The sequence below is a fragment of the Siphateles boraxobius genome, unplaced genomic scaffold, assembly GCF_051911475.1.
Source record: "Siphateles boraxobius isolate OS27281-9 unplaced genomic scaffold, OSU_SipBor_1 77, whole genome shotgun sequence".
NCBI classification, from domain to species: Eukaryota; Metazoa; Chordata; class Actinopteri; order Cypriniformes; family Leuciscidae; genus Siphateles; species Siphateles boraxobius.
This window is the reverse complement of record NW_027509205.1, coordinates 3,042,915-3,057,199: the sequence shown is the minus strand read 5'-3', so window position 1 is coordinate 3,057,199 and position 14,285 is coordinate 3,042,915. Positions and strand designations below refer to the sequence as shown.

Below are 14,285 nucleotides of genomic sequence, written 5' to 3'. Positions count from 1 at the left end.
TTACTTGTATATTTACGAACGTTTCATGAATGAGACCCTATGAGTGGGATTGGGCTTAAAAAAAAAAAAAAAGGAAAATGAAACACAAAGTTGACAGATTTTAAAAACAAAACATAGAGTGGTCTCTTTCCTAATCTTCTGACTCTGGACTACAAAGGTCATACTCGTCATCAGTGTCCGTACTGCATTCTGTGTCCTGTATCTGGAGGTCGTCAACTATAGCACTGTACGTGCTCACAGCATTTTGGAATAAACTCCCCAGTATGGAGGACCTCCGCATGAGGACACTTTTCCAACCAGATGCAGCATCCTCTGACATGTCACCAAAATCTGTAACATACATAAACATAAGAATTACAAGTATTGTTCCAAAGTCATAGCATGTAGAGCCACATAGACAGAAACATTTGGTTGTTTGTCGCATGAAATCTTTAACAAGTGAAACAAGGACATTTAATTGTCATATACTGTGGTTACTGTGGGGGTTGAGGTGAGGATAGACCAAACAAAGTGTGAGGGTGGAGTATGGCTAATATGGGTGTGATGGCAGTGGGACAAAACTAAACAAATAGACTGTTACCAGCTCAACATGACTTTTTAGCACTCTGTACCTACCACTTTTGGTTACACCTCTGTTGAGGTTCCAACGATGATATGTAAATATTGGATATTGCTAAGTTGTCATTGTTATCTTCAGCATCGTAATGTCTGAGCATGCCCTCAGCAGCTATCTGTCAGTGTTAGCACGGACAGGACGGCTGATAAGAGTAAATATTGCCATCTCCCCAAAAATGTGTCTGTATTGTGATGATTACAGAATGCTGTTGATTTTATCTGCTATAGTCATTGCTGTTAACATCTTTTCCACGTTGGTGATGTTTACTTTAGTGGCGCTATAGCCACCAGTTACATTAAATGGTACTTTTATGCAGTGGTAAACAAAACGTCTGTAACCAGAGTACCGTAATTTCCCAACTATTAGCTGCAGTTTATATTGATTTTGCAAAATTTCTTCAGCTATGAGGTTAATACACGGGGGCAGTTAATATGGAAATAATATGGTTTTGTTTCTTTTAACTTGCATAAAACACTGTCCTGCGGCTTATACACAATGTGGCTAATACACAGGAAATTACTGTAGTCAAGTTGAGGCGAGTTGAGCAGTAGGAAAGGGACTAATATAGTGAGGGAAAAAAAGTAAAAAAATTCAGAATTTCACTTACAGCCCATTCTGATGTTCTCTTGAAGCTTATCCACTGCCTTTAACTCCTTTCGTAGAGACGTGATGTGCTGAGACATCTCCTTCACAAGGATGCTCTGCTCCTCCTCAAGCCGTCTAATTAGCATTGTTTGGTCAAAAACAGACCGTTTTAATCTGAAGGAGTGGCCTATGGGTAGAGGGAATTGATGGAAATATGAAAAAGTGATTTAGTATTCACAATTAAGTTACAAAACCAAACATACACATATAGATAGACAGATTGAGAGATAGAGAGAGTTTTTCATTGCTATACCATAGGCATGTTGGCATACATTTTAGAGAACATGTCAAGATAGGCTACCATACCATCCTCACTTCTCTCCCAAGGCAGGATGTAGTCCTCTGTCAAATTGGAAGCTAATTCCCCATCAATCGTATCCTCTGCAATAGTATTGTAGAGTCCAATCTTTTGTCTTAGTTTGTTTTTTAATTCTCAATATTTGTCAACCAACCATGCTGACGATAGAGGTCCTGCTTCTTGCGTAGCAGGGCCACTATGATACTTTCTATCTCAGCCCTGAGATCCTCTGTTGCTCCCTGTTGTGTTGTGCTACCTGGCTCTGAATAGGTAACACAGTCAAGCGATAGTTTCATTTGAAAGATTCTGATCACCTTATGTAGTTCATATTTGAACAAAGTAATTAACAGTTGTATTTCTGAAGAGTCCGAGCACTGTGCATGATTTACCTGTGATTGCCCACTCCTGAACATCACACACCCACTGCTGTGCTGTTTGTTCAGTGATGCCATTCCTCTGGCGGAAATCACTGAAGCTGGCAGCTTCCAGCTTTGCCCTCTCTGAGATCTTTAAATCACACACACAAAATTCAGGATCAAGAAATTCCTTAATCTACAGTTTAGAAATCAGTGTATGAATGAGCTTATTACAGATGGCCAGACTCCAGCTACACTGTTTGTTATCAAAATGTATGTTGTGTCAGGCAAGAGGAACATAGCAAAATGTCCTTACCTTGATGTATCTGTTGGCCAAGACCTTGTGAAGGTTTGCTGTCTTTTTTTTGTTCCACCCCATGGCCTGTTGAGTGAGCATATTTTCTCCTCCCTGATTGAAAAAATAAATCTGTATGAGTGATTGGATCAGTTTAAATGGGAAATACCATTGCAGTTAGACATGACTTAATACAACAATTACTTTAGTGAGAGGAGAACAGGAAAATGATATTTTAGAAGTCAGAAATACCTCATCACAGTGTATGGTTTGTAATATGTCATACCAACCTGCCTTTGTCATGTATTTAGTGACAAGAGCTGCCCTGGAGAGGAAGCTGTTTACCTAGATGTAAAAACAATACAGAAATTAATGTATTCCCATTACTTAACAAACAAAAAAAAACACGTAGCCATATTATTAGTATTTTTTTTATAATATCTGATTGTCAATTAGCTCTCCCCCTTGTAATGCCATGGAAACTAAAACGAACACACCCTTTCAGTGGTCTCCATACACAACCAAATTGGCAAGATCGAGCCGGATTGGGAACTATGGTATAAATGTTGTTTCTAATGCTCAAATATCATTTTCCCTTAAACAGGCAAAGTGCACCACAGGATAGGCTACATACTCTATAGTCTCTTGAATGAGGCATGATAAATCATTTTTCATCTAAATGATGTTATCATTGTTATAGTTGAGTCTGTTTGGAGTATGTGGGTTATATGACTTGGTTCACATTTATTTTGCAGTAGAAATCTCGTTCCAGGACCGGGGCCTTTAGAGAAGATCCTTATAGGCCCCCTGTACACAGTCCCCCTTCTCAATATATGTATTTATTTTGAGTTCAAAAATTTTGCAAATGATAATGTTAAAATGTAAAAAATTCTTTTATGTTAAATTCATTACATCTTTGCATTTTTAACAAGATATTTGTTTGCACCAATCTGTCATACATGCAGTATATTTTGCACACACACACACACATATATATATATATATATATATACATATATATCACATAAAAGTCAGGTAAAAAGCAATCATCAAAGTAATTTTATTTTACAATGAATTTAAAATAAAACTATTAAAAAAACAATCGTGTCTTGTTTGACCAACTAGAGATTACACAGTAGGGGTGTGCCAAAAAAATCGATTCACAGAAGAATCTAGATTCTCATTTGCAACGATTCAGAATCGATCTGAAATATCCAAGAATCGATTTAATAAATAAATAAAATCAGCTGGCTGTTCGCCTCCATTTTTGTAACTAGCCTATACGGGACGTCCGGATGTCACCACGCAGCCGGTTTTAGTGCGGCAAATCAATAAAACAAAGAGGAAGCAAATATGGATGAGAGGGAGATCCAACCAGCCCCGTCTTCACTTAAAGCTAAAGTTTGGCGGCATTCCGGTTTTTACCGAATGCCTGGAAGCACTGAGCTGGACATGACACACACAGTGTGCAAGCTTTGCAAAATGAAGACCAAGTACTTCGGCAGCACAACAAATGGGCGGGCTCATATTACTAGGCATCACCCGGAGCTCAGCGACACGGAGCAGAGTCAGCAGCCAGCTGCAGACCAACGCACACTACAGTGCTTCACGACACAGTGCACACTTTAATGTCTCCGTTTGTCATTCTGTAAAGCAAAGCAGATGAGAGTAGATCATGATCAAAAACCCGATTAGAAATCATTATGGATAAAATCGAATCGTTTTGAATCGAAAATCTTTTTGAATCAAAAATCGATTTTGAATCGAATCGTGGCCTCAAGAATCGGAATCAAAATGAATTGTGAGATGGTAAAAGATTCCCATCCCTATTACACAGCCCTCTATATTTATATAATGCGTGGGGTGGTGATGGCGCAGTGGATAAGACACATGCCTCTGGTGTGAGAGACCCGGGTTCAAATCCACTGTGAGACACCAATGTGTCCCTGAGCAAGACACTTAACCCCTAGTTGCTCCAGAGGCGTGCGACCTCTGAAATATAGCAATTGTAAGTCGCTTTGGATAAAAGCGTCAGCTAAATGAATAAATGTAAATGTAAATATAAAAGGCTATACGCTTATTTCACGCAGCCGTTATTTTGAAATTGAAAGCGAGGCTCCATTGGGAAGAACCCCGGAAGTAAAGATAATCTACAATGCCTTGGACTACCAACCTGAAGCTGCTGCCGCGATTTACACAACACTATTGGATGTTAATATCCAATATAGGATATGTATTTAGTTCGTTCCTGCTTCCTTTTTACTTTCTGAAACAAATTTTTTATTTATAAATGAATTTCATTGTATATAGTCTAAAGTATGAAAGAAATGTATGTACATTTTTAGAATAACTAATTTCTACATTAAACACAACAATACGCCATCGCATTCGCGACTCTCCTATGATTAAAGGCGACACTTCCGGTTTTCTTCCCACCGGAGCCTCGCTTTCGATTTCAAATGCCTGAAATAAGCCTATACAGACATCTAGTGGCTACAGTATGGTATTACAGATGGTTTTATTTTTATTTCTTTAACATGCACAAGGAAAAACATACTTAGTTTATACACAATATTTTAAAATAAAAAAAATATATATATATATTTACATATTAGTCTATTTTAAAATGTATTTTGATCAAGACAGTGATCTTACTTAATTGTACTGACTGACCCTGCATTGGAGGTGGGAGTTCCCCTACGGAGTTTCCTTTTCTAGCTCATTTTCTGCTAGATAGTTACATACAACTGTGATTATATAAACTATGGAATTTTAAATTACTTACAAACAGTAGATTTTCGCTAACATGATTCCTATTGCTAGTCGTACCTGTGAATATTTAAGTTGGATGTTGTTGAGTGCTTTGATAAAGCGATCTTCATAGCTGGAAGGCATGGTTTGCGCTAAAATAAGACGCGAAATTGGTTTTCCCCGCGGGAAGTATCGAAATGAATAACTTAGCTGCGTCTCAACGATCTCAGCCTGCATCTGAGAATGATTGTAGACGCGTGTTTTTTGGGCGTGTACCAGCAGATGGCTCACGTGAGTCATGACTGGCAACAGAACTAGGAACTATAAACAAGCAGTGCTTAATATAACGTTATGTGAAAATAAAAAATTTTATTTCGTTTTAAATGAAACCATTGTAATCCTGATAGTATTCCCTTTTTTTTTTTTTACAAAATGTAACTGTTTTCGGATTACTTTGTTTTTTGACATAACTGATTTGCTTAAGAAACAAAAGATGCTTTCCAACAGGTTTTATCGTAGTTTTTGGAAGAATGTCCGGTTGTGAGACGTTGGAAAAATAGGTCCACAGTTTTACAATGAATGGTAAAACACCTGTTGGAAAGTATCTTTTGCAGCGATTTTTGCGTGAGCATATCAGTGAACACCCCAGACCACTCGGTGAGTTTCACGTCTTTGTAAACTAAAGTTTAATGCGTTTATATGAATGATTGTTCCAGTGCCCCTATGAAACCATTGTACTATAGGTGGGGGGGTGCTAACACCAAAACCTAAAATTCTCGGGACAGCAGCATGTTGTCCAAATTTTAATCTTAACCGTTCGATTTAATCAGAAACGATCTAAAAACAGAACTTTACTTGTAAAACGCCGAACTTACCTTTTAAGAGGAAGAAAGTCTCTGGAAGCATCCCAGATAGCAATGAGTCGGCGGACCACCGTCGGTTCTCCGGCGGCAGTAGAAGCGTCAGAATGGCGACATCGCAAACACGTTGGACGGCGCACCGCCGGCGGCAGCCGCTTTTTAAAAGCGGCAGCCGCCTTCATACCGCCTTCGTTAAGCGGCCGGCCCGCGGGCCAACCGCCGTTCCGCCGCCTTTATATTGAAGGCCGTCCTTCCGCGGCCCGCCGGAGGCAAACGCTATTTTCGAGCGCTCTGCCGCCGCTTATTCTGGCTATATATATATTTTTTTATTTATAGCATGCAGTTTAGCAAGAATAATGATTGCTCAAACCAAACAAATTTACAATTGGCATTTTTATTCCACATTTCAAAGTACAGTAACTGTCATTTAAACAAGATATTTCAGATCACTGAAACATAACAGAAAAATAAATAAATCAATATACTAACATGCAGGTTTCCAATTCAATTTTGGTTAAACAGCCTTACAAGCAAATTACAACACTTACAATAAGTGTTCATATAAAAAGGACAGCTCTAGGGTAAAAAATTACCAGTAAACATTATGACAAGTAAAGAGGATATTTGATACCAAATAATGTGCAAGATACCAAATAATGTGCAAGATACCAAATAAATAAAAGTATAACTACATTTACAAGCCATTTCTAACAATATGATAAGTGGTAGTAATTTATAGTAAAGCTCTGGAGTAGAATAGGCCATTATAACGGCAATGCTGACCTGTGGCACAAGGATTTACAAGCTTTATTTGAAAAAGAAAAAAAGAAAGTAATTTCCACAGTGAGTGAGTGTAGTCTGACACTTCTGACTTCTTTAGGGGTCTTGATTCTACTGACTGCAAGATAAAGAAAGGATTCCAGTTGTCAGTGATTCTGGGGTGTCAGTAGTCAGTCTAGTTTTAAGTGGTCGGCTGTGGGTCCCTCTCAGCTGTGCGGCGCCTTTTTCTGCCTTCACGGTCAGATGCTCCTTTCAGGTAACGCGTAACGTTAACCTGGACCGCCTCATCAGTGCATCCTGGGTTGCCGGGTACTTCCGGATGGCTAATATAGAAAATACAGATCTGTCATTTAATTTGAATTGCATGAGGACAATAGGACATACACATCTACTTAAATCTAAAAAAAAATATCCAACTTACTTTGAACAATGGTCTTCAGGAACATGTCTCTAAAACATGCTTTATCCCCTACACCAAGCTGACAATCCAAAAAAGTGTTACAAATTACATTTCTCTGAAGCTTCTCATAAATAAATAAAAAATGTGGAAGGCTAAGGATTCAGACTGTAATATATGCAGTATACAATCTTAAATTTTACTTTATATCTAGGTCTACTACATGTACAGGTAGCCCCAGTGGGAATTAAACCGACAACCACAGGTGCTGTTTGCAAGTTGTGCCTAATTGCTCAGTGCAAGCAAACGTCTTCAACATTGTTTGTTGAACTTGTTTCACCTGCTCCTGAAGTAAGATTTTACAATTCGTATTTTTATATGTAATATTGTAGTGTTTATTATAAATGATTTATCTGTGCACTTCATTATTCTTTTAAAATTCATGTAGCCTTATAATCTTTAATCAAATACGTTACCCTTCCCTCCCCCCTCGAAACGACTTCTCTTCCGGTCATGTGCTATGGTGCGAGGGCGTGGCAACTCCCCTCAAACCGTGCTATGAGCAGAGATGGAGAAGAGGAGCGCTAGAGTAAAACCCTGCCCTCCGTTCAATATACCGTTTCACTTTTAAATACGTCACAACACTGGAGAAAAGTCGTTTGTAACTTCCGGTTCATGCCGACATCAAATAGAAGCAATAATTTCCAAGACAAAAAAACTTCACAAATAACATCACTTACTTGTACTCAAACTCTTGGCTCTGTGAAGTGGAGTCTGGATTACTGGGGAGAAACCTGGTTGCGAGAAAGAGGAAACAGAAATTTGAAAATCTAACAAATGGTATAGTTTAGTGGCAGGATCACAAATCCAGCATCACAGCAATAGATTTTACATACCAGTTCAGCATTTTTCTGGTTTTCTGGAATCGATGCATCTTTCTAGAGTTTTTTTTTTCTTGAGACTTCCAAGATTCTAGAGTAGGCAATAATGAATGAAAGAGTCAGTTATCCACAATAAACAGAAAATAAATTACACAGATGAAATACAGGAAAATCAAATACACAAGTCAGACCCATTTACCTGCTCCCTTCATGAACTTAAAATGATGTTTCTCCCAGGTGCTGTGTGGAGGTGTGCAGAGGATGGCTAAATTGTTGCCTACGTCTTTTTGCTGAGGTTAAATGGGGGCCAATGGCACATGCTCTCGCTGAGCCACTCTTGCGGAACCACTGCAAATGGCAGATCCTCCTCGTTGATAAACTGAACAATGTGAACCATCTAAAATAGAAGAACATTTTGCATAAAGTATACTTTTTGATTAATTTCCAGGCAAAATCAATAACATTAAAATGCTCACCCCTTCAAAAAAACGAGTCATTTTCACAAGTGGATCAACAGAAAACCATGTTCAGACAAACAAAATCATATACATATACACACACATATATACATATAAACACATATATACACATTATATATATATATATATATATATATATATATATATATATATATATATATATATATATATAAACACCAAAAGTTAAACTTTCTAGATGTAAAGCTTTCTTTCTAGATGTAAAGCATTGGCGATTTACTGTAGCTAGATACATTTCAACATGTCGAACATGCTTGAATTCAGTGAGTAAAAAAGGCGAAGCAGCATGTGTTAGCTAACACTGTAAGTTAAACTAGACTAGCAGCATGGTTGTCGAATCAAACAAAACATCATTATGTTTAGTTAGAAAACAACACAAGTTATACTGATCAGTCTTTCTTGTCGTAAAGATTTTGCTAACGTTACCATTCCCACGTGGGCGGGAGAATTGTCCTTCAGGATTTGGTTACGTAAGTTAGTTAATTATTCGACTGACCAATACTATCTTAAACCACATACTGTAGTACTCACACTGGCATAAACATACGTAAATATAGTTAAAAGAAGAAAAGAAAAAACTAACGCCAGGAAGAAACTAAGTAACGTTAGCCTAACTAACGTTAGCTATGTCAGAAACATGACGGAAACTTTGTAAACAAGGCTAACTTACTAGCTTGACTAGTAAGGCAAGAACATATTTGAAAAAGATGAACTAAAAATGTAAAAAATGAACATAATATTGCGTTACACAAAAAGGAACAATGTACTTACTTTAAAGATCGTAGTCAATGACTAGATAGGATATCCTCTCCAAATACTGAAATCGTGTGACGAGTGGCCACTGTTGTGTTGGTAAATCTGCTTCCGTTTTTTAGGTACTGCCCCTCTCGGCCGGTGGAGGTACTTCTCTGTTTGTGCTTTAATACTTTCTTAAACATTTGTACAGATTGCAAAACTCGCAATTGCAAATTAATCCCTTATACCTGTAAAAGGTCAAATAAATAAAAAAATCGAGCTTGTAAAAAAATGAAAGACATAAACGAAATTTCCTGGGGTGACAGAGAGATAAAATATTTCTAAATATTTCACTTTATCTTTCAGGTCAAAACAGGGATTTTCATGTTTATTATAAATATTACCATGGTTGCAAATTAATAAAAAAAATCTAAAGCATACCCAAGCTTTTGGCCAAGTTGCAGATGTCTTTCACTGTTCACTGATTTCAGGCATTGGTGAAAAGTCTAACTTCATCCATTTATTCTGCTAAATTGTTCATACCATGAATGAAATATTTATTTTAAAACCTAATAAGAAAGATATTTATTGCCAAGTAAGTTTTACAAAAGGAATTCTTTTTGGACTATTTGTGCATCTCAATTGTGCATAAATCAAAGAAATGTAAAGAATTGTCACCTTAAGTCACTAAAATAATTCTATATATTTTACATAGGCATATCACTGAATCGCTTCAGAGTTTCAACGTAATTTAAATGTATTTTCCTAAACCTTATCATGGAATCAGACTGAGTCAAATCTGTTATAAACCCTAATGACTTTGGAGCAACAACAACAACAAAATTTGATATAATTCACATAATAATTATAATCGCTTTAAATGTGAAAGTTAAAATGCTGTCAGTTCCACTCATGCCAATGACATGGCTGGTCGATTTCAAAGCGGCTTGCCGCCAGCCGGCCGCGGTTCATTTAGACGGCGGCAACCGCCAGAGAGAATGAAGTCGGCGGCCCGGCGGCTGTTCGCCTGCGGCATCTCGCAAGAAATGGGAGTGACGTATTCGGCGGCAAACGTTTCATCTCCGCCAGCGGGACGCACCTATAGCCGACAGTTTGGGGCCGGCGGCAAAAAGAAGCCGTGCCGATATTTTTTGCTATCTGGGATAGAATTATTTTGTAAGTGGATGGGTACAAGATATAAAGCATGCTGCCATCGAAGAAAGGTGTGTTTTGACCGCCCGAGTGCGCCATTCTCAACGTACCGCAGACCCTTTTCTGGTGCCCTGGTTGATAGCGGAGAAGACTGGCAGCGTGATTTGTGAACATTGTACATGCATAGCCGGATTGGGTGAGGTGTGTTCCCATGTTTCGGCCCTTTTATTTGCCATTGAAGAAACAGTGAAGCTGAGAAACAGCAAAACAGTTACACAGGAGAAATCCTATTGGCTACTTCCATCAGCTATCAAAAAGGTAATTTTTTTTGTATGTGTTTTAAATCCGTGTGTTATTCGTTCAATCAAATTTTTGTCCCACCAAAGTCTTATTTGATCGGTGAGTAATGTAGATGAACTGCTGCGCTTGTGACAGGACGCATGTTTAACTGAAAGAACAAGCAGAAAGAGAGAGAGAGAGAGCCGGTCGCGTGCGCGCATTCCCTCTCTCTTCGGAGCCAGGCGAAAGTGTAACTTTCACTACGGACTTTCATGTTGTCCGAACAAACTAGAATGTGTTGGTCCTGTATGAACGGGAGGAAACGCTTGAGCGCGTTCTCGACCGCTATCATTTCTAGACAGTTTATGTGGAGGAGTTTCTCCTGATCTTACCAATGGCCAAAGGCGGTCTGCCCTCGAAGAGGTCGCCCCAACCTGAGTTGGACGCGTCTGTCGAGATGACCTTTCGGTGTTAGGTAGTTCCCATACTCACACCCCGCTGGTACCAGTCGGCCGTTAACCAGGGCTGCAGAGCTGTGATACAGCTCTGAGTCATTCTGATCCGCTCACAGCCGGACTTCCAAGCTCGTGAGACACACGAGCGGTCAGCCAGCGCTGCAGAGGACACATGCGCAGTAACCCCAGCTGAAGTACCGCAGTGGCTGAAGCCATGTAGCCCAGCATCCTCTGGAATGTTTTCAAGGAGCGGTGTTGCCCGTCTGGAAGGACGCGGCCAGCCGCCGAACACGGCGAGCGCGCTGTGTTGATAAGCGAGCCATCATGGCCACGGAGTCCAGTTCTATTCCTAAAAAAGGAGATTGACTGGCGGGGCTGTAAAGAGCTCTTGGTCCAGTTGACCGTGAGACCCAAATCTTCCAGGTGACTGAGGAGTGCAGCTCTGTGAGAAGCTAACTCTGTCTCTGACTGTGCCAGGATTAGCCAGTCGTCCAGATAATTAAAAATCCGCACACCCTGATTTCTCAATGGGGCGAGAGCCGCGTCCATGCACTTCGTGAATGTACAGGGTGCTAAAGACAGGCCGAACGACCGGACGGTGTATTGATAAGCCTGACCGTCGAAGGCGAATCTTAAGAATGGCCTGTGACGATGTATTATCTGAATCTGAAAATAGGCATCTTTCAGATCGAGAGAGATAAACCAGTCCCTCGGGCGAACGTGCGTGAGGAGTTGCTTGGTCGTAAGTATTTTGAACGGTCTTTTCAAGAGAGCTTTGTTCAAATGCCTCAGATCCAAAAAAGGTCTGAGAGCCCTATCCTTCTTGGCAACGAGAAAATCAGGGCTGTAAAAGCCTGACTCGCTCAGAGAAGGCGGTACCGGTTCTATGGCCCCTTTGCACAGCAGCTTTGCTATTTCTGAGCGGAGTAGATGTGCTGCCTTCACTGTCGTCGCGGTCCGTGCTCGAAAGCGTGGGGGACGCTGAGTGAACTGTAACGCATAGCGCTGTTTTATTGTGCTTAGCACCCATTCTGATACCCCTGGAATCGCTTCCCATGCTTTTATGTGTGCAACTAGGGGCAGAATCGACTCCGGGTTCTGATCACCGCGCTGTGCGGGCTCGAGAGACTGAACCGCTCTCTGTGAATGAAAGAGGCAGCTCGCTGACAGCGATAGCGGGCTGTTTCATATATAGCGTCCCGATCGCTGTGAATGGGGAGCGGTTCATGATCACTTTGTGATGCGCGTGATGGGCGCCGTGGGCGAAGTGCATGTCAGTAAGCGTGAGCACTTGTGAGCGGGCACGAGACTTACCTTTATAAACCGGCTGATGTGAGGCTGCACATTGTGATGTGTGAGCGGCGCCGTGGGAGAGGCGCATGTTAGTAAGCGTGAGCGCCTATGGGCAGCCACGAAACTTACGTTCATAGCCGGATTGATACGAGGCTGCACATTGTGATGCGCGAGCGGCGCTCTGGGCAAAATGTATGTCAGTAAGCGTGAGCACCTGTGAGCGGGCACGAGACTTTTGTTCATAACCTGACAGATATGAGGCTGCACATTGATCTGTGCGAGCGGCGCCGTGGGCGAATTGCGAGTCAGTAAGCGGAAGCGCTTGCGAGCCGGCACAAGACTTACAACCTGCTTTATATGAGGCTGACTTGACCGTGTGTTAGGTAAATGATAGCTGTGGGCACGGAGCCGTAGTCTCCTGTAGTTAACACTCGAGCGGCACCTGCCAGCTTTATGTGAGTGGGCTCTGTGAGTGACACGGGAAGTGCTGTGTTTGTGTGTAGGGGCGGGCACTGAGGCGCGGGCACTTTTTCTACACTTAAAACACCATCGGCGTGAGCCAGATAACCAGACATTATGCTCTTTATGAGATTTCTCTGGGTCCCCGTAAAAACAGCGGTTGTGGGCAGGCGTGCGGGTCGTGTCACCCGCTCGTTGGCTGCTGAATAAACCACTGCAGTAGCCTGTGTTAAGGGGACTGACAGGGCGAGAGGCTTTGACGGTGGTCCGGCCGCGGTGAGACTCAACCGTCTTTTCCCTCTTGCTGTTGCTAGGAGGGCTTCGCGTGCTCGGGCTTCAACACGATCTTGGTCCGCGGTCCGTGTGGGGGGTGCGGTCCATGGCGGTTGGTCGAGCGCGATGAGGGGCGGCCGCCCCGTCGCTGCGCGGACTGGCTTTGCTGGTTGGACTGCCTGGGCTGAGTTGGGCGCTGTGAAGTAGCTCGAGCAGGCAGCCGGTCACGTGGGCGATCTGCAGCGGAGCTAGCGCGACGAGGCAGGAATAGGTTCATGGCCTGGGAGGCTTTTTGTACCTCTGCAAAACGGTTGACGATCCCGTCCACCGCAGGGCCAAAGAGACCAGTGTGAGAGAGGGGCGCTTAGAGGAAAGTGGAGTGCTCAGACTCTCTCATGTGTGCCAGTGTCAACCAGAGATGCCTCTCCGTTACCGTCAACAAGGCCATGCATCGTCCCAGGGCTTGAGCAGCTGACTTGGTAGCGCGCAGGGTGAGATCCGTCGCGATTCTCAGGTCCGTAATGGCCGCTGGGTCCGGGCCTTTCTCGTCCCACTCACGGAGGAGATCGGCTTGTAGGAGCTGCAGAACAGCCATTGAATGCAGGGCGTAAGCTGCTTGTCCGGCGGCGGCGTAAGCGCGACCGACAAAAGCGGAGGTGGTCCTGCAGGCTTTCGACGGCAGGACGGACTTTGAGCTCCATCTCGTGGAGGGCGGGCAAAGGTGCACGGCCACCGCTTCCTCAACCTTGGGGATTGAGTTGTATCCTTTCTCGGCGGGTCCCGTCCACCTGGGAGAGCGACGTGGAGACGGAAGAGTGGAGCCTCGCGGAGAAAGGTGCATTCCATGACTTAGAAAGCTCAGAGTTCAGCTCTGGGAGGAAGGGAGCAGGCCTGGCTGAGGGTGCTTGGCGGCGGCGATGAAGGAAGCAGCCGTCGAGTCTGTTGGGCACGGGCTCCTTAGGCGGTGACCACTCGAGCCCGAGTCGGTCAACGGCCTGTGAGAGGAGGCGCATCAGTTCAGCGTCCACTCCAGCGCGGGTCCTGCCGGATTCCTGGATGGAGGAGCAGGCGGAGTGATGAGAGCCCGACCACTCCTCGCTATCCGTAGCCAGGATGGAACAGCTGTCTCCTGTGGCGAAAACTTCTGCCTCGTCATCCGACACAACGGCAGCGCGGGCTTTGGCCTGCGGCTGCGCGTCGGTGAGGAGAGGCGGAGAAGGCGAAGCTCGAGGGAGGGGCTCCAGCGAGCGCGTCGCAACGGCC

At 42.8% G+C, this 14,285-nt stretch overlaps 1 long non-coding RNA gene across 1 annotated transcript; it reads right to left on the bottom strand.

Annotated features, from left to right (window-relative positions):
- Positions 1 to 185: 185 nt before the first annotated feature.
- On the bottom strand, positions 186 to 1,690 carry LOC143725678 (uncharacterized). The gene is made up of 3 exons (XR_013198302.1): positions 1,568 to 1,690; positions 1,224 to 1,388; positions 186 to 330 (listed from the first exon to the last, which is right to left on the bottom strand). It is a non-coding gene; the product is annotated as an uncharacterized LOC143725678 (long non-coding RNA).
- Positions 1,691 to 14,285: the final 12,595 nt, after the last annotated feature.